Here is a 22,860-nt window from a genome sequence, read left to right as displayed (position 1 = left end):
GGGGAGTGTGGGGGGAGGAAAGCCCACCATCATTTAAGAGCCAAATGTAATTATTTGAGAAAAAATGCTCCAAATTCTAGAAACAATTTGCTGTCTGATTTTTTCAACCTATTTAATATAAGCACAGAGATGCTTCCTCCCCTTAAAAAGCTTTCATTAAACATATTATATAACAGAACTACAGGGGTGTACCTGTTTCTGAATAAAATTCCAAGACAGAGACAATATTAAGGTAGCCTTAATACAAGTACCATTTTCAATGGGACCAAGTTACCAGAGTAAAATGAGCAATTTCAGCAATTTACTTTCATGACCCCGTAAGTGATTATCCAAATTTAGTCCTCAGCTATCAAAATCAAAGAATCTTGACTGCAGAGACTTAATTTTATACAAACATCTCATCTACTTTATTTGAAAATCTTTCACTATCTTTTAAAAATGATATTTGTTTAAAAATTTCAGAAGTAAAATTAATGACTTCAGAGTTTTGTTAACCTGCAACACTCATAGCGAGGGCCATAATTGGAAAGACTGCAAAAAGGACCATCAATAATTATGTAATCATCAGAATAAACTTAGTGAGAAATGACAGATAATGTATTCTCTATATCTCAGGTTTTGGGAATCTTTCATGCATGATGTGCAAAACCTCTCATTGTATACATGTTTATTATTTTAGTTACTCATAAGGGTTTCTGAATGATCCAAGCATGCTGAAGATAGCTGGAGGCTTTCTACTGATATAATTTAACTGTTAATATATTTATGTAATTAGGCTTATGACTCAATATTAAGTTTATAGTTTACCTAGATAACTAGGTAAACTATTAGGGGAGGAGGTAGAGAAAATCAGGAGTGAAGTTGTGCCTGGGAAGAAAGGAGGGCTGCGGGGAAGGTGCTTTAAGATTTGGTTTTATTTGTCATTACCCTACTCTGATTCGATTGGTCATAAACTAAACTAATTTCCCCAAGTCGAGTCTGTTTTGCCCGTGACAGTAATTGGTGAGTGATCTCTCCCTGTCGTCATCTCGACCCACAAGTCTTTTGTTATATTTTCTCTCCCCTGTCCAGCTGAGGAAGGGAGTGATAGAGCGGCTTTGCTGTGCACCTGGTGTCCAGCCAGGGTCAACCACAGGAAATTTACTGAGGAATTATTCCAAGTTTTGATTATTAAAAAAAAATGGAAATATCTGCTAAAATATTCACAAATTTCTAAACTGAAGGTCCACCCTGAAACATGACTGTAGAAAAGCACTGGCACTATAAGAAGTCCTGGGTAGTGTCACAGGACTACATTTTAAGGAGGGACTACTGTTAGTTCCAACTGTATTCTAAACATGGTAGACAAAGTAAGTACGCTGTAAATTGCAGATAACTGCTGATGAGAGCCTTCTGAATGTATTTGTGAGATTACAGTTTTAAAACAGAACATGTGGAGGAAGATTCTAGTCTTCTTCATGTATCATGGTATCATGCAGCACCATTTTTTTTCAGTAATACAAGATCAATAGCAGAGTGAAGCACTGGCTATTGTATTAGAATTTGACCCTTTATCTGCTGCTCAGTAGATTTAATGTAGAATTACTGAAAATCAATAAGCATGTAGACCCTTTTTTTTTTTTTTTACAACACTGTGAGTGATGATCAGTAGGTTTTTATGAGCAAAATAAGCAGTAGTCTACAGAGAGAACTTGTTCTCTCCTGACTAACTCACAGTGCTTGCTAACAAGTGTCAACTCTTTAATCTTAGTAAATGACAATTTTTGGAAGATTCTTTGCCTTAACATAATATTACCCAACCAACAAATGAGGCAATAAAAGGCAACGCTCAGAAGAAATTTTCATATGTATCCAAAACTTCCCATGTACTCACCATATCCTGGCTATACTAAATTTACCTGTATTTTTCATGACCTGTATAATGTCAATAAAAACAATGTGTTTATTTTAATGTCACAGTGAAAAATGGAGTTTGCAATTATGTAAGGATATATATATTATTAGCATGAATTCTAAAGAAATTAAGGATTGTGATGTGATCTATGTATAGTTACAGACTCAATATTTTATTCCAGAATTCCTCGTCTATCCTAAAATGATCACAAATGGCTGTGAAGGAGCTGATGATAAAACATATTTGTGGTAAGACTGCTTCTCACATGATGGATTACTGAGGCTTAGAAATTGACAGTCTCATGAATTTGTGGTGTAAAAAGGAACAGCCATATATTTTTACACACTGGAATTGAATTTTTAAACCTAAACTACAGATACTCTTAACTAAGCCATCAGCTCACATTCCATGAATCCTCCATGAGAAAAGGAGGGCAACTAACACCTCTTCACAAGGACCTCAGGTAAGCAAATCACATGCAGCCTTTCCTTGGGGAGAAAACAGTTGGGCAAGTGGTTCCATGGCCTTTCTAAGCTCTGCAAAAAATGTAATAGAAATTTGGCTTTTAGCCCCTAAATATTTGGCTGCATGTGCCAAACTTTTAACACTGCAGTATAGCAAAACTTATTTGAATTAATCTTAGGTTGTTATTACAGCAAATGACCCCATGCCAGGTCAGTGCAAATAAGAAAAAGCTTGGCTGGTCTTAACCTAGAAAACTATAAAATATGTCAAATGGATGTCTCTCAAGTGTGTGATAAAAATGCATCTTCACTGCCTCCAGCAGTATTGTATCTGACCTCAGAGCATTAGAGAAGAGAGACCATACTGAATGCTTTCATTTCCACATAAAATGCTGATCATGATAGTTCAGACATGCCAGATGGAAGTAGTAGTGATAAATGGTGTTGATGCCGCAGGAGAAATGAGCTAGTAAAGTTATATTATGTTCAGTTGGGATTTTGTACATGTAATATAGCTAAAACTGTTATTCTCCTGCAAAATCATACACCTCATATTTCAGTTCCATGTCATATATGGGGAAAAGAATTCCTGCCATCATGTGCTACTATGAAAAGCAGATTTTCCATGTCATAATAAAACATCCCTACACACAGTATATACAATATTTTTTCATGTATGTATATGTATACATGAAAGGATGAACCACCTGTATAGGAAAATCCAACAATGTTATTTCTCCTTTATTTTTTATGTGGGTATAGCAATACATATCTGGAAACAGGGATGCTAGATTAGATAAGACTTACCTCACATTTGTAACAGGTCCTTTTTTTCCTTTCTAAAATTAGCAATTCTGAGCAAAAGGCCATCAGATGTAATTGGATGCACAAGGCTGTCTTTAATTCTGAGTTTGAGCTGGCTAATGGTTTAACTGCAACTAAAAGAAGTTTTAAGAAATTTTACTGATCTAGGCATAATCTTCACCAGAGAGGCAACTCTACAGGATTTTCCCTTTCAGTGTCTGAGAATTTTAGAGGGAGAAGCAGAACCTGTACCCTGTAAGCAGAAGTCAGTCTGTTCCCACAAAACCTAAGGACTTGGAAGGCTGGAGATAAGTTGCAAAACCATCCTGTCCTCTAGTTGTATTCCTGGGACTCAGATCACTTTACTAGTGATATGTCTGCATTCATTCCTTTTCACTAGACTGTCTACCATCAGCAGCATTCTCTTGATCTTCCACCATACAAGGAAGAACCAGAGAAAAGAAATAAAGTTAAAAACCGCAGAGTTGTTAGGAGACTTATTTTTCAGTTGTTCATTTTAAAGTAATCATCAGGAACCCCTTTTTCTGAAAATCACCCTTACCTTTTGTTCACATTTGGAGCTACCCTTTCTTTTTCCGTGTCTGGGTCAAGAACGTGCTACAAAAGCATACGACAAATTTGTTCTTGCAGAGAAGGCGGAGTGCTTATAAGGGAGACTTTTATATCCAAATTGATGAGGACCAACTGCACCTTACTAGAAATTAGAGTGTTGTTGATGGAAAGGAGAAACTACACCCAGCAACTACATAGTGTTAATAATACCATGCATACTCACTATACGTACTAAAAAAGAAAGAAAATAAGGGATGTTACAACCTGTATTTTCTATAAAAAGAACAGAGGTGCAACAGGAACCCTGATTTGTCATACTTTTTGTGTATATTACTCAAACTCTTTGTCCTTTGGCAACTTGGAATTTAATTTCCTTTGTCTAACTTTTCTTATTTAATTTTATTAATTAGAAGGCAGCCAAATTTAGAAGAAGAAATATTACAGAGATATATAAGAAATAAGACAGTGGAAAAGTCTATCACGCAAAGATTAATTTGTCCAATTTCAAAATGTATATTGCAATATTTTATAGCTGACAGGTGATCATGGGCAGATAGTCATTACAATTTATCACAGCAGGAAGCTGTTAAAATGACAATATGGGCAGGTATAAAATTATATGAAGGAGAAGTTATAGAAGATAATTTTGAAACTCTAGCAACTTGTCCTTTTAAAGTTTCAATCATCCAAAGAACATAATCCAAAATCTAATTATAATTTTAAAAGACAGAGTTGGAAAAAAAATAGCCTGTTGGGGGGGGGGAAATTTATGCAGGCAAATTTCCATTGTCACTTCCTCCTATTCATCAAAATTTATGCTTTGCTACACAGGAATTGTGTAAAAGTTTTTTGTCTCACTGTTTTTGTTTTGAATTTATTGACTGATATTCCAAGAAACAGAGAATGGATGTCTAATCCCAATTTATGCCTTTGAAAATCTCTCTCTTTCTCCACTTTTGCAACCCTACCATTTATAAACAGCAGCCACATGTTATTTTCAAGTGGAAAAGGAATGTTCTTTGGCACTGATCAGCCTTGAGTGAAGTTTTATAGCAGTCTTATAAATTTCTCAATAGCAGGGTTTATAATGAAATTGCTTAAAGTACTCTGACTCTAGTCTGCTAGCTGGCACACTAGACACTGCTGAAAGGATCCTTGTTATCAACTAACAAAAGGAGCTTGAAATTTTTCTTCCCTGTTGCTGCTAGCACTGCTTATTGCTTTTACAATTCTACAATCAAAGGTCCATAAGTTTGTATATTACAGGCTTTTCTTTAGGCTTTTCTGTGCTCCATTTCATCACTGGGATCCATAGCAAGACTTGGACCTTAAGATCATAAGCTCTTGGAGGTAGGATTGTATTGTACTATAGGGTGCGATGTCTACCACAGAGCAACCATCGAACAAACGTGCTATATAAACGTTGTTGTAATAGAAATACTAACAGATGGTTAAAGCGGGGTATCCATTTTACACTTTATGATATGCAGAATGAGCAGGGGTATTAAGACCTTTCTGAGATCTTCTTCTAGTTCCGCCCCCCCCCCCCCCCCCCTTTCAAGACTGAAAAGATCTGTCATAAAGGGGGGTATTCACAGAAGCCTAGTGGAAAAGCTGCTTCTGGCAGGAGCAGTTTAATAGTGAAATACTGAAAGGAGGGAAAAATTAGAACAAATATTCTAACCTTTCCTTTAGTTATTGGCAGAATTTTAAAAGTATCTTCATGAACTGCAACTTTGATGCTAAGCCAAACATGTAGGCAGGTGATACTGGGTCTCAGCCAATCAATATGTAATAAGCAAACACTCTTTTTAATAATTTGTATATACTTTAGCATTCCCACAAAATCCATATAATCAGTACAGAGGCCCCTTCAATCCTCACTGAAATCAAAGTGAGATAAACTGAGACATGACTACTGGCCATGTTATAAAGCATTTCCTTAAGTTCAAGTTTATCTTAGTCTCTACCTCTGGCTAGGAAAAGAACTAATCTCAATCTAGAAAGCTACAATCTAATCATATTTAGCTGAGCTTTCACATCAGCCTGCTAGAGACCATTTTGTGCTTTGTATGCAGAAATACAAAACATAACCTTTTCAATTTTAAAACAGCTTTCCTCAAGAGAATACAGTTTTCAGTTAAAAAGTATTACTAACTTACATGCACCTTAAATCAAACCTTTTTTTTTTTTTTAACACATACATTGGTGTTTCTTTGCATTTCTACTCAGGTGCCAGCCAGCAAGTGCTGCTGAGGTTCACACTAATGAGCGCCTCTGACTTAAAAACCACGAGAGACAAGACAGGGATTCATGTGGATCCCTGTGGAAATATCCGGCCAGGCGAGAACACTCAGCCAGGTAAGGGAAGTTGGGCTGAAGTTGAAAAGAGAAGCGAATCCACCTGTGTTTGAAATGAATTCCAAAACACAGTCACAGCATTTTTAAATTCCTGTTACTTGAATATTTTCATTGAATACTTCTGAAAGCAGAATTCAGATCCTGGAACCCAGAATGCCATCATGACATTTAATACTGACTGGGTGAAATTTATTTGTGTACATATCTGGACAAACTTCTCTGATACCTTATAATAAGCACCCTATTGAGAAAATAAATGAAATCTCTACATTACTCTGCACCTCACGGAGAAAAAATTCTGGTTTCTGTTGAAGCCAATGGCAAACCTTTTTTCTTTCAATGAAGCAAGTTCCTCACCATTGAGATAAAGTAAAGAGTGACTTTTCAAACCCTTAAGCGAGGATTAAGTAAATTTAGAGTCATTTATCATCTTTGCACAATGAATGGATTTAGTCTTTTTTTCCTCCATTTTCTGAAAACCCCATGTTTCATGCACTAATAGTGGCATATAGTAGGAGTATAAATATTTTTAAAGTTTTTAAATGCTGAGCAAGGTTGAAATGTATCTTTGTTTTCTTTTGTTATTGTACAGAGCAAAGGAAGCTTTTAAAAATAATTTTAACTTAGTTGTTAAACATTACTATAATAAGAGTATGTCTTTAAAAAGTGAACATTTTGTCACTCGTATCGTTTACATATTCACAAAGTCTAATTATAAATATACAATGAAACATAAAATGCCATGTGAAATAAGCAAGAGAAATTGATTTAATGTATTTTTAATATCTGCCACCCACCACTGCTCTGGTTCCATATAATACAAAAAGAAAAACATTTTCAACTTTATTCATCCAATTAGAATGTATTGCAAAAGCATAATTACTGTTCAGAAACATCCCATTTTGTCTACACAAGATTGGATGTTACTTATAACAATATAGACTTGTAGCCATGTACGAGGTCTTGGCTTATTCATATGTTGCTATGAATAATAGGTTTTTAATTGACTACCTAGGACTATGATCATGCTATGCAGGCATTGAAAATCATGGATATCTAGTCCAGAGGCAGAAGATACCTGGATGCATATTCATGAACTTAAATAAAATTCCTGGTAAAATTCAATTCTATTGCTTTATTAATGCTATCTGTTTATATTTAAAGTACTTCTGAGAACAACATCAAACACTATTATCTGAGAAATATGATTAAGTAGTTTTTATGTCCAGAATGTTCATGCATGACTGTCACATCCATATGTATAAGTTTAATACATTTCCTCCTGTCATTTTCATACATTATTGAACTGAACAAAATTCAATAAAACACAGACTCCATAGTTCACTTGTCAACATCAACTATAGTTTGCACAGGCTTTTTCAGCTAATCCACCTGAATGTAGTCCTTCTTTGCATTTCTTGAATCAACTTCTTGCACGTCAGCTTACCTGAATAGGCCAAGAAATTTAAACATGAAATACATGAAATTCACAGGTGTTTGTAAATTTAGTGTCTACTGCTCACAAGACCTAATGGCCTGAATTAAATCCTGCTGCATTTGTACATTCCCATCTGCTCAGTGCAGTACTGTCTTTTCTTTCTACCTCTCCAAGCCCCATGAGAAAGCATTTTCTGGTCCTACTGTCTTAAATAAGGAAGGAAAACAAGGGATCCTGGAGTGCAGAACTAAGTAAGCTAACAAGTAAACTAAACAGCAAAGAATCCCCCCAAAAGTCTGATGTCTTTTCTCTTAGAAGGCACATAGAGGTCCCAAGTTGAATCATCTTTCCTAGTGCAGTACTACTATCAGAAAGTCTGTGCGAATCTCAAAAGCCAGAGTCAGGCTATCGGGACTGAAACACGGAAAGCACATCAAGGATTTCAGCTGCTTAAACATTTATTTCCAAAAATCTGTGTCACCAAATAACTTTGCTGTTTGACTAAAGATAACATCAATAAAAAAATGCCAAGAAGCAAATTCTGAGTACCAAAAGGAGTTTTTCCATATAGTCACACTAGAAAATGACAGTATTTACATATGATCATTTTCAGAGTTCAGAGAAGGCTAAAGACAATCCAGCTGTGTGGTCCCACACAGTACTGTACACTGATCAACCTCTCCTTTGAAGATACAGTGTATCTTGCAAAGTTACAGGGAGATGCGGAGAAACAAGAAGGGAAAATGCCTATTTATCCTTATGTCCTACACCTTTACGCCTTTTGAAAAAATGAAAACATAAACTGTAAGCCGCTATGAGCAACAGATAATTGTGTTTTTTTTAATGGTGTGTCCTGGTTTCAGCTGGGATAGAGTTAATTGTCTTCCTAGTAGCTGGTACAGTGCTATGTTTTGAGTTCAGTATGAGAAGAATGTTGATAACACTCTGATGTTTTCAGGTGTTGCTAAGTAGTGTTTAGACTAAGTCAAGGATTTTTCAGCTTCTCATGCCCAGCCAGCAAGAAGGCTGGAGGGGCACAAGAAGTTGGGAGGGGACACAGCCAGGGCAGCTGACCCAAACTGGCCAAAGAGGTATTCAATACCATGTGACATCATGCCCAGTATAGAAACTGGGGGGTGTGGGGGCGGGGGGATCGCCGCTCGGGGACTAACTGGGCATCGATCGGTGGGTGGTAAACAATTGCACTGTGCATCATTTGTATATTCCAATCCTTTTATTATTACTATTGCCATTTTATTAGTGTTATCATTATCATTATTAGTTTCTTCTTTTCTGTTCTATTAAACCGTTCTTATCTCAACCCACAAGTTTTACTTCTTTTCCCAATTTTCTCCCCCATCCCACTGGGGGGGGGGGTGGGGAGTGAGTGAGCGGCTGCATGGTGCTTAGTTGCTGGCTGGGGTTAAACCACGACATGGCATGATGTAAAAATCTGAGACAGAAATATATATTTTAATATGAAATGTAAAAAACCACTATCTGTAGGGCTGGGTTTTTTGGGTTTTTTTTTTGATAGCTTTACTAGTTAGCCTGTTTTCTCCCACTGCCTTTTGTGCAGAGCAGATATGCCTACCCTGATTGCTTGGGGGTTTAATGTTTCCAGCTTAGCAAGGAGAAACGTGATTGTGAGCCCCACCGCAGGTATTTAAATGCCTGATCAAAACATTCAACAATAGATGTAATTAAGCAGGCTCTAATTTTACTTATGTGATTTCAACATAAAGAGAAGCGCTCCATTACTTAAGTGTTTACGTCATTCCTTGGAGAAATGACCTTAATTTATTGTAATTTCCAGTTGGAAGATTACCAAATTGGTTTTGAACGTAAGTAGCCCTATGGGCTCACAGTCATTTACTGCCAGATTACATGAAGTACACTGATTACTTCCAATTATAAAAGACTTATTTTTCTTAATAAATAAAAGTTTACCTTTATTACTAAATAGATACTACAGTTAAACTTTTCTGTTAGAATCATCTTGCATTTGGGCAGTTATCTTTCACCAGATAGTTAATCAAAGTATCTTTACAAATGGAAATACAAGTTACATAGTGTATGTACAAAGGCATCATTTTGTGTATCAGTCACATGAACTTAGCCAAAGGATAAATAGAGGTTTGGGTGACTAGGCTGAATTTTACACAGGAGAGCTATGTTTATGCAACTATTCTTAAGAGAAATTTTGCAAAATATTTAATGGCAGTATGTTAACAAAAATTAGGTTTTATAATTCATGTGACCATAATCAACACAGTCCAACTGACACTCCAGACAATCAGCCAGTCTTTCCCAGTTCAAATGTTCATTAAAATTTTCCAACTTCACTAGAACCTCCTGGGTACAGAGAGCTATTGTATGAGGACAATCTATTATACACAATAAAAAAGCCAAAAAGAGTTTAAAATTACGGTGAACAAGCAACAGTAGTTCTAAATAAGAGCTCTACTTCAGACTGAAGCCAGTGGATAGTTTCACAAAATACAAAAATGAAAACAACAAAAATACTAATGAAGAATCTCATACTAAAAAAAATAGCAAGTGTTCTCAGATCAAGGACATTTTAAGACCACAGTCACTAATCATAACTCTTAGGAATTCCTTATGATGTCGAATTTGAGAGCTTTAACAAGTCAGTTAATGTCATATATAATGCCTCACAAATAAACTTAATCAAAGTGCAAAATGTATTTCTATTCTCTTTACGTTACCTCCTCTTCTCATTTCTTTGGAAAGCTTTATGGGTGATCACCATTCGTTTGCTGGAAGAAGACTGGGCTACATACATTTGAGACCTGATGACAAACTCTTCATTTGTCACCTGCATTTCCCTGTGAAAGAACTTTTGCTGTCAGCAAATATCTTCACTTTTCACTTTGTTGCACTGGACTCACGGTTTTCAGACTACACCTGCTTGATCCATCCTACAGAGATTGTACAGTAAACACTTCTTAGGAGCAGCTGATAAAACACAATATTGGTCAGGTCCCCCATGAAATGTCTGTACTGGAGAGAGCCCCAAAACAATTAAGAATTCCATAATGGAGAAAGGGGGGTGGGGGTGGGTGGGTGCACATGTGCATATGTCTGTGTGTTTATAGGGAAGAAGCCTTTCTCCCGGGGAATTTTAATTGGATGCTTTTCTTTCTTTCCCTTCTTTCCTTTTCTTTATTAAAATATAGACTTGCTGATGTCTCATATATTTTTCATAATGAACAGGGTTAGGAAATTAAAAATCCAGAGGCAATGCCTAGAAAGGGTTCTTTAACATTCAGATGGGATTCCTGCTCAAATTGGAGCATTTGTCATGCTTATTGTGGTGGTATCATAATCTGTGCACAAAATAACTAAATCTCATTCAAGGATGAGTGCAGTACACTCCTACTGAACTAAAAGTGGTTCAAAGCCAGATTAAACTTCCCCTGTGGCCTGAATGCCTATTAGGTTTCTTGTCACTTCTCTGTGTTTTTATATAAAATACCTACAAGAAATTCATATTCGTCACAAATAATCACATCCTTATCCATCACTGGAGCAAACTGAAACCAATACAACCCCAGATTAAAGCAGTATGGATTCTTTCCTTGTGTATACAAAAGGAAAGATTAAATGTTCCTTTAGGATTGTTTCCTTCTTCCACTGATAATATGATTTACTTATTTTTTACCATGTTACCAGAAGTGTCTGCACTGAAAGAGTTATTTTCCTTTCTGAAAAAAATCTGATGTCCGAGCAACATTCTTTACTTTAGTATTTTAGAAATATTATACTGTTTAATAAATTTTACTAAAACTGAATACAGTCAAATAACTTGATTATCAGCATTAATTTGGGATCTAAAATGTGCTGAATAATTGTATGAAAACTCCAGGATTTCCAGTGCTCCCTCTCCATCTGTAAACTTTAACCTCCTTCCTCAGTATTGAAACCATGACTTTTTTCACCATTTTCAGAATATTAAGTATATATGAGGCATTACCAATAATGGGGCTCAAAGTAAAATTCTGAGTGAGGTGAAGTTGTACCTGCCTAGGTGCCATCAATTTGGATGCCTTAAAAACACTCTGAAAAGATATGTGACAGTAAACTCTGGAACAAAAGCAGAAACAGGTTAGGAAGAATCACAGAAGGAAGCTTAAAATCTGCGCTACTCATTATGAGTTAACAGAGCACAGAGCCAGGTCATCTAGGACTAAAACCTTGCATAAAGGACTGAAAGCATGTTCCATGTCCCTAGGCAGACACTGAACTGGTCAGGCTCTGGAGTTCCTTTTTCCCAAGAGCTGCACGATCTTGGATTCTCCTCCAGGAGCTTCCATGAAAGCATACATGTCACTCACTGCATTTGCTGGAGAAAATGGTTGTCTGACTACCAGAAGCATTTTCTGAGACTGCGTGTTATAGCCATTGCTTTCCTGATCCAAAGTGACAGAAGAAAAGCAGAAGCTCTAGTTCATCAAAACCGACTCCTCTGACTTCCTGTAGATCAATATACCTCACCTGAACCTTTGACAGCTGATAACCAACCATACTTGGTTTTCAAGTAATGCTAGTTAAATCTGTCTGACTGGCCAGATGCCAGTCTGCTAAATAGCATCCTCTAAGAAAGTAAAATGACTAATAACGATTACTTAGACTTTATGGAACAAATAATCTTTCACAAAATCTCCTGTTTACCACAGAGCATTTTTAGGTGTACCCATCTGCCAAAATCTGCTCTCCTAAGGAAGGTAACATGAGATAACTATCTGTGTCTATGTGACTTCCACAGCAGTCAGCGTGGAAGTGTCTTTGTGAAATTGATAACATACCCTTTTCAGTAAAACTACAGGCATAATAGTGAACCATTTCTATTTCAAGAATTGGCAGTTCAAATGCTCCTGTCTTCATTTCACGGTCTAAACCACCTAATTCTTTTCTGTGTTAATTTCTGTATTCAAATCAGCAATTAAAAGCTCGCTTTTACCGATACAGGAGCCACAGCCTGAACACAACGCTGTGGCACTGCAGATGTTCATACTAGTAGTTTCCTAGGATCCTGAACTGGGGACAGAAGAGGGTATGTGACACGTGCAAGAGGATCTCAGAAGGGTTTGCACATCAGGCACATCATACCCTCAGGCATCTTAACAAACAGGGCTCAGTATGTAGGCAGCATCATCCTCTATAGCTCAAATTTTAATGCAACGCATCATGAGATAATCCAGTCTCACCTGAAAGCAAACGAAAAAATAAATACATTTCACTCAGCACTACCTGAATACTTCAAATAAGAGTGTTTGAGACAACTAGATAGCAAGCAAAGGGAAAGGCAGCCTTTCTGAAGGTTTTCTTTCTACAGGGACGGGGGGGGAATGGAGAGAGAAACTTTTGTGTGCGTTGTGTACAGAGCTGAAAAAGAAGAGTAAGAAGCCAGAAGCTGTTTGGAAGGTTTTTCTCAGACACTCTGGGGAAAACTTCAAAAAATCCTGCAGAAAAAAAGGCTTACATTTTTACTGAGAAAATCCACCCCAAAAACCCAAACAAAAAAATAAACTCCAACCTCCCCAGCACCTGAACTTTAACAGGACAGTAGAAACACTGTAGGACTCCTGAAATATTGAAGAAAGTTTTTACTTAGAGGACAAGTGAAATAGGAGGCTTACTGAAAGCTTGAGGGGAAAAGGATATTCTAGGACTGCACCCAGACAAGAAATAAATTCTCCAAAAGAAATGAACCCAGGGAAGAAATGCATAAGAATGCAGATCTGAGCTGTGGTATATCAACCAGGAAATCACACCAGCCAAACTTATAAATTTAACCATTGCCATAAGAAACTTCATACGCAGAAGCAGCCCATGACCTCCTCATTCCTCACATTCTTTTCAAGCCAGCTGTGGGTGCAAAGACACCGTCTCAATACTGATCCTAAGACACCCTCTAGCCTCTTACTATTAGCCATCTAGGTAGAGGCCATTTGTATTCATATCTTGAATTCTTCCAGAAAGGATAGTGACAATCTAGCCTAAAATATTCCTTGCCCATACTGAAAGGATTTGATGAATGTTTGCAAATGCTTCAAGCACTGTTTTATTGTAAGATTAAATGCCTCTTATTTGGATGCTTATTCTTTTTGGGAGTCATACCTGCTCACACTTAACAAAATTATTCCTGTCAAGTCCAAGAACTGCATTTTCTGCTGGACTTGTTTGATCTCATCAGCACCTCCTAAGCAAGCTGCATTTCTTTGTGTTTTTACACACTCCAAAAAGTAATTTTCAAAATTACTTCCTTATACATAACTATTCATTAGGATTTCTGAATCACTTACAGTAATCGACATTTTAGAAATAAAAGTATTCACCTATTAGAGGCATTTATTTAGAACTCGATGCAGTAGTAAACAATTATAAAATTTACCATAATGTAACATCATAAAGGGTCCAGAACACTCTCTGTAAGTGGTGCTGTCTCAGGGATTTAAAAATACTGGTCTCTCTGAAACCCACAAAACCACTCCTTCTAAGCAGTGGGTCTTGGCTTTGACCTGAAGTTAAATGCAAATGGAAATACCTCTTAACAAGAAAGAAAAGCACAACAAGAAAAAAGAAAAAAGCTCTTATGGGTAAAACATAACAAGAAAGAAAAAATAAAGATTATTTCATTTCACAAGGTTCTCATCTGTTCCTGAAACATATATATATATATATACACAGTGTACACAGATGGATGAAAAAAAGAAAAAATAAAAAAAACCATCCTTCTTTGAAACAAAAAAGTTCAGGAACAACAGTTGTTGCTGTGCTTAGAGACCATTTGTCATTTCTCGTCTCTCATCTATAGAGAGAACTGGCTCCACGTACTTATTGGAATAGCCTTTACCTCACTCCTGCGCAAACAAGAGATCAGAGGTAAGGCCATGACCCTCGGACCCTTGTCCTTGCCCTGTTTAATGCTTTGAAATCTCTTAGAGTTGCAGCTCAGAGCAATGCCTACCTGCCACAAACTACTCCATCCTCTTTTGTGAGTGCTGGGCTGGAGTTAGATCAGTGCTTGGGAAACTCTGCCAGGAAGTCTCTGGAGTGGAAATTTTGACTAATAAAGAACTGTTATTGTTCTTGAACCACTATTTTCATCAATATTCATTTCACCATGTCAGACAGCACATCTTTACTATTGAGGAGACTTCAGGGTTGAATGATACTTAGAAATTTGGGACTAACAGTAATTATGGCAGAAATAATTACCTTTCAACTGGAATCTCATGAGAAACACAAAATTTGAATCTGTACTTCACCCATTTAAAAAGCTTCAGAGTATTTGGAATCAACATTTCAGTTCAGGGCCATCTCTATATTAGCCACCAATTTGCATAAATATATATAATAAAGATGAATACTATTATAATTAAAATTAGCTAAAAACCTCTGTGTTGTTCTGACAATTCTAATGGCTAAGCTCTCAGGATGTTATTGAAAATTGAAAATATGAACGATAACAAAAAATGTGGCCCTATAGTAGCCTGGGAACCTTTCTAAAAGTTGGTGGATGTGCACAAAAGGATTGATCCTTTCTCAAAGGTGTCCTTGAATACTGAAGGTAGCAAATAGGAAAAGTGGGTACATTATGCCATCTGAATGCATTGCACACAGTGCTGAAGTGGTAAGAGCGTGTTTGGATTGCAGCAAATTACAATATTGTGCTAAAGCAACCCCGGGTCTAACAAGAAAGGCTACACCTACACACCTTTTAAAAACTTCTAAACATTTAATTGACCTTACTGTATTTTCCCCATTAGCCTAGCAACAAGTTCTCTTACTGAATGTGTACTACTTGACACACAACCTTTGGTGTAACTCTAAATTTCTTCTTTGTTTAAAGTCAGTATTTCCCATAAACTACACTCCAAGGATGGACACTTAGAGCAGAATAGATGAATATTTGTTACAGTAATTGTTGTCCTGATGAATTTTTATCTTGTAACAAGTTAATTTCCATTTGGTGCAAGAGGCGTAAATAGTCCAGATAACCTGGAAGTGTTTCAATATGAGATCCAATCTGTTACAGGAGAAGTAGAGTAGAGCAGAAATATTGCGAGGCCAGTGCCATCTAGAAGATATAGCTTTCTAGAAGGCAGCATATCTAAAACCTGCTAAAGCACATGGTACTAAAAGGAATGAAAAGTGCATGCAGTTTCCTGTATTTCAAATCCTATCATTTGATGAAATACTGTATAGGAATTTTTAATGTCCTGTAGTACTATTAGGAGGATTTTCTTATTATCAGTAGACCTTAAATCTATCTCTGAACAGGGTAAACTTTCTTTTTCTATGAACAAGTTCACATTTAATTAGTTTATTGCATGTGTTCACTTTATTTTTCTGTATAATTAATCCTGTACTTATTTTCTTCATATCAGCACATTTCAGTGTTAAGCTGCTATTTATAATGAGTCTGAATTATGTCTTGATTCGGTTCCTTCCAGTTATATCTGCACTCCATATTAAAAAATAATATTACAGTCATTTCAATTTTTGTTCTAATTTCTGGCACAACTCCAAAATAACAATTTATAAAACACTAAATGAATTACACATTTTGAACTTAGGTAAATGATACTAAGGAAATACAATTACGTACACTAAGTGTCCATTTGATCACATAAAAAATCCATTACATCATTCGTCACTACTGGAAATGCCTCCTCCAGAGAAAAATCCTACCCTTACGTGAAGCCAGTGGCAGATTTCAGCGTGTGCAGACTTAGCAATTTTTGAGAGGCAGTTCTCCACCTCCTGCACAAAAGTGATGCTGAAGGTCATGTTTGAAATTTCTTAGCACAGTTGTGTACGCACTTGGATTCAGTAGGTAAATCCTCTGCAAAGCTATTAGAACAAGACTTAGCATTTTGCATTGACAAATTCAGTGTGAGTTTTCCAATTCACCTTTTACAAAATACTTCCACTCTAATTCAGAAGTTGGTCTGCTAGTATGTTACCAAAGTTTCTGTATACTTTTCCTTCTTTTTTTTTTTTTTTAAGACAGTGTGCCATGCATGTTAAAAGGGGTTAACAGGAATTCTGTAGCGTGGTCAGGTAGAAAAGAGAGACAAGAGTCTCAAATATACTGGGCCAGATCTCAGAATGTGTAGTTCCTACGTTTTGTGCTATATTTACAACAACATGCAAAAATACCTACTGGGTGTTTTCCTGGCTCAGCTGGAGTCAATGCAAGTTTTGCCCTCAAATGTGTTGGAATCAGAATCCTTATTCATCGCATTATTATTCCAGGTCTCACACTCACCACAAAGCAGGCATTTAAAATAACATCACCAAACTTCATACCAGAATCTGACGACTTCATGAACACTAGACAGTTGTGATCTGTGTTTCTGCTCTGGCTTTTGCAGCTTCGGTTTCAATCACATTGACTTTCAGTGTGTGAAGGTCCTTCAGCTGCCTTTGTTTATTCTGTATACGACAAACCCCAAGGTTCTTAAAGCTTCATCTAAAATCTGAATTCAATAGCCTTTACAGTTCCTTAATTTTCTTAGAAGTATAATTATTAATATTAGACATAAATTTATAGGGAGCTGCCATCTAAGGACTATCATTTATATTTACTTGGATTTATTTTCTTGCTCACACCAAATACAAGATAACCACCAGTTATTCTTAATGCCACGTTTACAAAACCTCTCTTGCACACTGCCAGTGAAGCCTGTGGTTAAGTCAGCCTGTTGTACACCAGTGATCAGTTCCTTTTGTCATTCTGAAACACTATTTCAATGCTGAAAGCAGATAATTTGAATTTATAAATGGTAAAATCTCTGAGGTTTGAATAGGCTTAGATCTGCTCTTCCCAGATGTCTTCCTTACTGGCTTAGAAAGAGAGTTTTTGTGATTCTGAATCATAAACCACAGTCTTGTTTAAAGTAGACCTGCTATTTTGGGGGAGTACAATAACACTCTGACTGACATGCTAATAGGTGGTTTTACATGTTGGCTCCATTGTCCACTATTTAAGATAAGGCAACTCACATTGAGATTTTTTTTTTTTTGTGTTCTCGGCAGATTATAAATAAACCCAGAATGAATGTGACTGCTAAAAGGAAACTGCTTGTACCATTTAGGTTTGAAATGCAGAAGTAAACACATGGAATTTATATTTTAGAAAACCTTTGCTAGGATTGTTTTTATCAGTATTGAAGGTATTCTGAAAAGCAAGAAGTCTGATAGTGAATACCTGACATTAATATAATCAAACCTCATTTAATTAAGTCATTTTGTAATACATTAAAAAAAAAAAAAAAACAAACCAAAAAACCCTAGAAAACTGTATGCTTAATCTTATTTTAATTTAGAGCTTGAACTCCTGTCCTGATGGGATGTAAAACTTGGACAGAGGAGTGAGCAGATACATTCAAAAGCACAGGTAAATGGAAATTTCTTTGCCTTGCCTGAGTAATCCGTGGTGGCTGCTGTAATCCAATGGGCAGGCAATTATCCAGTTCTTGTCATGAGCAGAGAGGAGGAAGACCTTTGAAGCTTATTAAGATGGTTCATTCCTCTGCATGCTGACGCACCAAGAAGACAACACGGTCTGGTGCAGATTTACTATGGAAGACGAAGGCAAAGACAGCAGCAGCCTCCTGGTGAGTTCTGCCTACGATGGAGCATCCCTCTGCTTGTGTGGGGGGATTTCAATGCCTCAGCCCTCCTGCCCCTGCCTCCCCCGCTCCCCATTCTTGCCCTTCACACTTGGTACATAACCTTTGAAAATTTCTGGACTTCCTTTCCTTGGCCAGGATCTCCCCAGCTGCAGCAAAGACAAGCAGTATTTTCCTCCACTTAGACCAAACTGTACTTTGATATCTAAAGAAAATAAGGATAGATAATCTTTAATAAACATGGAAGAAAACTGTGCCTTTGTGAAGCCACTCACAGACAACAGGAAAGATGTGCTGGTCAAAGATACATATATCTAAGGTTTATCTGAAAATGATAAATCTGGCCAACTTGCTATCAGGTTTTCAGAAGAGATATCAATACTTCTGTAACTAATTAATTATTAAAATTTACTTTAGATTAGATGGGAAATCTACTCTTACCTGATATGAGAGTCCTCAGGTTTATACATTACAGGGACAAGGAGGGTGAGATACATATATTATTTCTTTATTAGTTTTTAAACTCCCTGCTAGATTTGCCAAAGGGTTTCACTGTCGCTAACACTGACACTAATTTCACTAAATATTCTTCTAGTGCAAAGCTACACGATAAGCAACTTACTTGCAATAACTCACTGATCTCTGTTACAGCTGTCAGGTGCTGCTGAAATTATAGCAACACCAGACAAAGACATTGCCAGAAGTATCTGAATCTGATATTTTAAATCCTAATACACAAGACGTATCTCCAAAACTTTGAGCCTACCATGGCATACATTTTTGATCACTTAAAAAGAACTTTTACTATTAGTCTTATTCCACTATAGATGATGGAGGGAGCAATTCAAATTCTCTGCTGAATTGTTCCAAGTTGTTTGGCCTTCAGCCAGAAATGACAGCAGCCCTTTGATTTGCACATCCCTTCACCTGTCTGCCATAAAAGACACAGTTTTAGAAACCTTCAAAGTCAATTTTCTTCTGAGCATCCAATCAGCCGTAATAGGACAGAGGATATCATGACCTCACCAGTGAATAGCTGAAGCTGTTACACAGTGCCTTGTGTTTGCATGTTGAAGTATAACATAGTTAATGTGACATCACTTTTTGTAATACAGCCATGCTATACATCAGTTGGAGTTTGAATCAGTTGAGCAAGGTGGAAAATGAATACCTTGGAGCTCAGATTTAGGGAGAATAAATTTCATCACATTTTCTTAACATTTCTGATAGTCTAGGCATCCTAGAAGGACAAGGTGTATTAATAAACAAACTAGACATTTGGATGGAATATCATATGATTCAAGACAAGAGTATTTACTATTCTAACTGATCCCATTCCCTTTCTGCACTTAGTCTTATTCCCTCAAAAAAACCCAGCCAACCAATGAACCAACACCCAAAAACTCCCCCCAAAACACCCTCCCCTCCCCAACCCTAAAGCTCAGAATCACAGGAAGTTAGGAAAGAAGAGACAGGAACTCTTTGGCTGGATAAGATCAAATTTAAATGTCTCCAAGATTCTGTTGCAGGTGCACACTGCCAGACAATTCCTGTCATTAGGAATCATGACAGAGGGTAAGGAATAACTGGATCAGCTATAAGCAAGAAAGGGGAAAATATAAAATATTTACAGAAGTATGGTGGCTGAGAATTAGATGCTTATATATTACTGAAGTTACCCTGCAATACTTGTTGTCAATCAGCAATCACACTGTGCTGAAGTGCAACATGGGACTAATTTATTCACTGTTTGAGCTCTGATCTGTGTGTTGCATAAAATTAATCTCTGCAAAACCCAAAACTTGTTACAGTGAGCTATTGCAAGAGTTACCACAGTGCTCCCAAAATAGAATTTTTCTATAATTGAAAGATTTATTATACGTTCTGAGAGTTTGTATCATAATTATGAAGGTTGAGACATGCTCACATATATCTTATTGCATGTATAACCTTTGACAAAATGGTAGGAGTAAAAAGGCTTGCAAAATACCAGTAAGATTGACTGATATGGGCAAACATATTATTCCTGGACTTTTCTCTGCTGTGCTGAACTTCAATTTTTGACATTACTAAATGACATTAATTTGTTTGGATATGAATGAATCAGCTGTAACGGAATAATTGGTATTTCTCTTATGTTATATAACAAAAATAGCTGGAGTTTTTGTTGTCAGACTGTTTAAAGAATGTGATAATGTCAAAAAACCAACTGAATACAGAAAAGAGTTTCTGTGCCCTGTACTGGCCATAACCAGCTATAGTACTCACAGACTTGTTGCTAAAAGTGATGGAGTGACTCTGGGAAACACTGCAGTGATCAAACATGTTAGGTACTGTTCTGTAAATATACAACTAAACCATAGACCATATACTAATACAAAAAGATTGCTACACTGAAGATTCTTTTTTGGCTATAACATTCTATTAATGCACTGCTAAATAATAATACAAAAATTCCCTGTATGCGTTCCATTCCCATTTAAGTCCTGTCTCAAAGGGTAAAGGAAAACATATTTTTAACTCCTAGTCTAAATATTTTATTACATTTCTTAATTCAAACCACAAGATTTCTGTCAAAAATAACCATTTCTAATTAAGATCTGGAAGCGATTTCTGCAGAAGTTACGTTCATCTGCTGTAATGTTATAGATATTTATTTCATGGTTCTTGGGTTTCTCTGGGCTCTCAATTTATATAAATGAGTTGTATTTTTTTTTTCCAAGTGATCATTGCTAACTGTTATTCCTGTATGACATAATGTTTTTGCAATGATATAATTTCAAAATTTAATGTATTTACATAGTTATACACACATACATAGTTATATGAAAATACGCAATTGAATGCAAAATGAAAAAAGCAAAGTATAATCTATTTTCTCATCTTCATTTTTAAACATTTTGTTTGTTAAAAAACCCACAAAACCCCCAAATAAGGTAGCTGTAATATAATCTTGAACAGTATCTTTTTTTTCAAATGCGAGTTTTCTGACAAAAGCAAAAAGCAGAAAAATAGTCACTTACTTAACGTGTTGCTAGATCCTCAAAGACCTTTCCAACCCCAGCCTAATAAACTTGAAGCTTCTGTCCTTGCAGCCAATAACTGAAAAGAAAGAGCTACTTACCTTTGTATTTACTATACTAATATAATCAAAGTGAGTTATCTGTTATTTAAGGTTTGTTGTTGTTAAACCTGAATTATAGCATAAACAGCATGGAATTTTTTGGTAAGAAGTGAAATTCTGAAGCTTCTTATTCCCAAACAATTCCGAAGTTTAAAAGAAAAATATTTTAATTACTTCAATAGTTCCATTTGATGATTGAGAAGTTCATTTTAGTATACAAAAATCACAATGAAATACGATGACATCTAAGGTAGCATTTTCACTAAGAATTAGAAAAATGTATACAGACATGGCAAGTCTCTTAAAAATTGAAAAATCTAAATACTTATTTTTTTATTAAAGCCCCTGTATTTTGAAAAATAACATTTTTCATTGGGGAAAAAAAATTCTGTGGTAATTTTTGACTAACTATAGTCACTTTTTAAATTAGAAACCTTCAAAGTGCTCTATTTTGTTGGTGGAAAAAACCAGAAAAATCACTTATATTTGTCAGAAAGCTTAAGTTTAAAATATTACATATCAAAACTAATCACAGATAATTGTTTTTGCTCCTTCTAAACTCAGGGGGTTTTTTTAAGAACCTTTATGGTATTTAGAAGCTTCTTATAGATACCTAGTACTGGACGAGTAGTTTTACTAATCTGCCAGTCAGAAAAAAATAATCATCTCTGTCGTAAAATGAAAAGACTAGATAGGCCTATTCTAACACTTGCAAAATTCAGCGTGTGTAGTGTCAGCATATATCAACATGAGGATTATGTCTTGGCTATGTAAACATTTGGATTCACATATAAAAAAATAACACGGTTGCTCTTTTGCCTGATCCACAGAGCCAGGGAGATGAACATCTATGAATCAAAGAGCTGCCAGTAGCATTGAACACTGGAGTCAGCAGACCGTGCACCCGATGCACACAAATGCTGCATACTGTTTCCATGTTCTCTTGCCTGTTCACCTCTGCTGACACTATGAACTACTGCTATGAACTTCCAACAGACCACAGTATTTTATGCTTGATTGCTTAAACCAATTAAGATAATTTGTTATGTGCTGAGCTTCAAGTGTTTAGTTATTACAAAATTCAGAAAACCACTACCTTTTCACTTATGGAATACACACCATTCATAGCTCACCTCTTAGAAGCTGTACGTTATGATGTCAACTTGATAAAAGTCTAAATATACACACACTATTATTTCCAGGCTATGCAACAGTTGGTAGGGTTTTCCTTCTTCTTTTATCTTTTTAGGACCCTGCCAGCAGCATCAGACAGAAAATACAGACAAATGGTGTTTGCTGCCCAGCATGAAACTTGCCAACAGTCATCACGAGAAGTCCAAAGACCATGTATTAAATTACTGACAATGCTTTTGTAGCACCTTCTTTACATGAGAAGGTTTCTGGTTCCAAGAACAGGCTCATTCCAAGTGTTTACTAGAACATTGCGGCAGAAATGCTCTGCACCCTTTTTTCTCTACGTCACGCCGCAGATGAGCTAATGCTACAATCATCTTCAGAGATCTTACCCATTTGGT

The 22,860-nt window shown here is 36.3% G+C and overlaps 1 long non-coding RNA gene across 2 annotated transcripts in view; it reads right to left on the bottom strand.

The window, feature by feature from the left end:
* LOC128137855 (uncharacterized) overlaps positions 1 to 22,860 on the bottom strand; it is an 86,135-nt gene that overhangs the window by 39,173 nt on the left and 24,102 nt on the right. For both annotated transcript variants that reach the window (XR_008233888.1, XR_008233885.1), the window contains exons 2-3: positions 21,225 to 21,303; positions 18,305 to 18,406 (exon numbers count right to left, since the gene is read on the bottom strand). This is a non-coding gene — a long non-coding RNA (uncharacterized LOC128137855). The remainder of the gene's footprint in view (positions 1 to 18,304; positions 18,407 to 21,224; positions 21,304 to 22,860) is intronic.

Source organism: Harpia harpyja, chromosome 2 (genome assembly GCF_026419915.1).
Source record: "Harpia harpyja isolate bHarHar1 chromosome 2, bHarHar1 primary haplotype, whole genome shotgun sequence".
Taxonomy (NCBI): Eukaryota; Metazoa; Chordata; class Aves; order Accipitriformes; family Accipitridae; genus Harpia; species Harpia harpyja.
The sequence above is the reverse complement of the archived record's forward strand: the minus strand, read 5'-3'. Positions and strand labels throughout refer to the sequence as shown.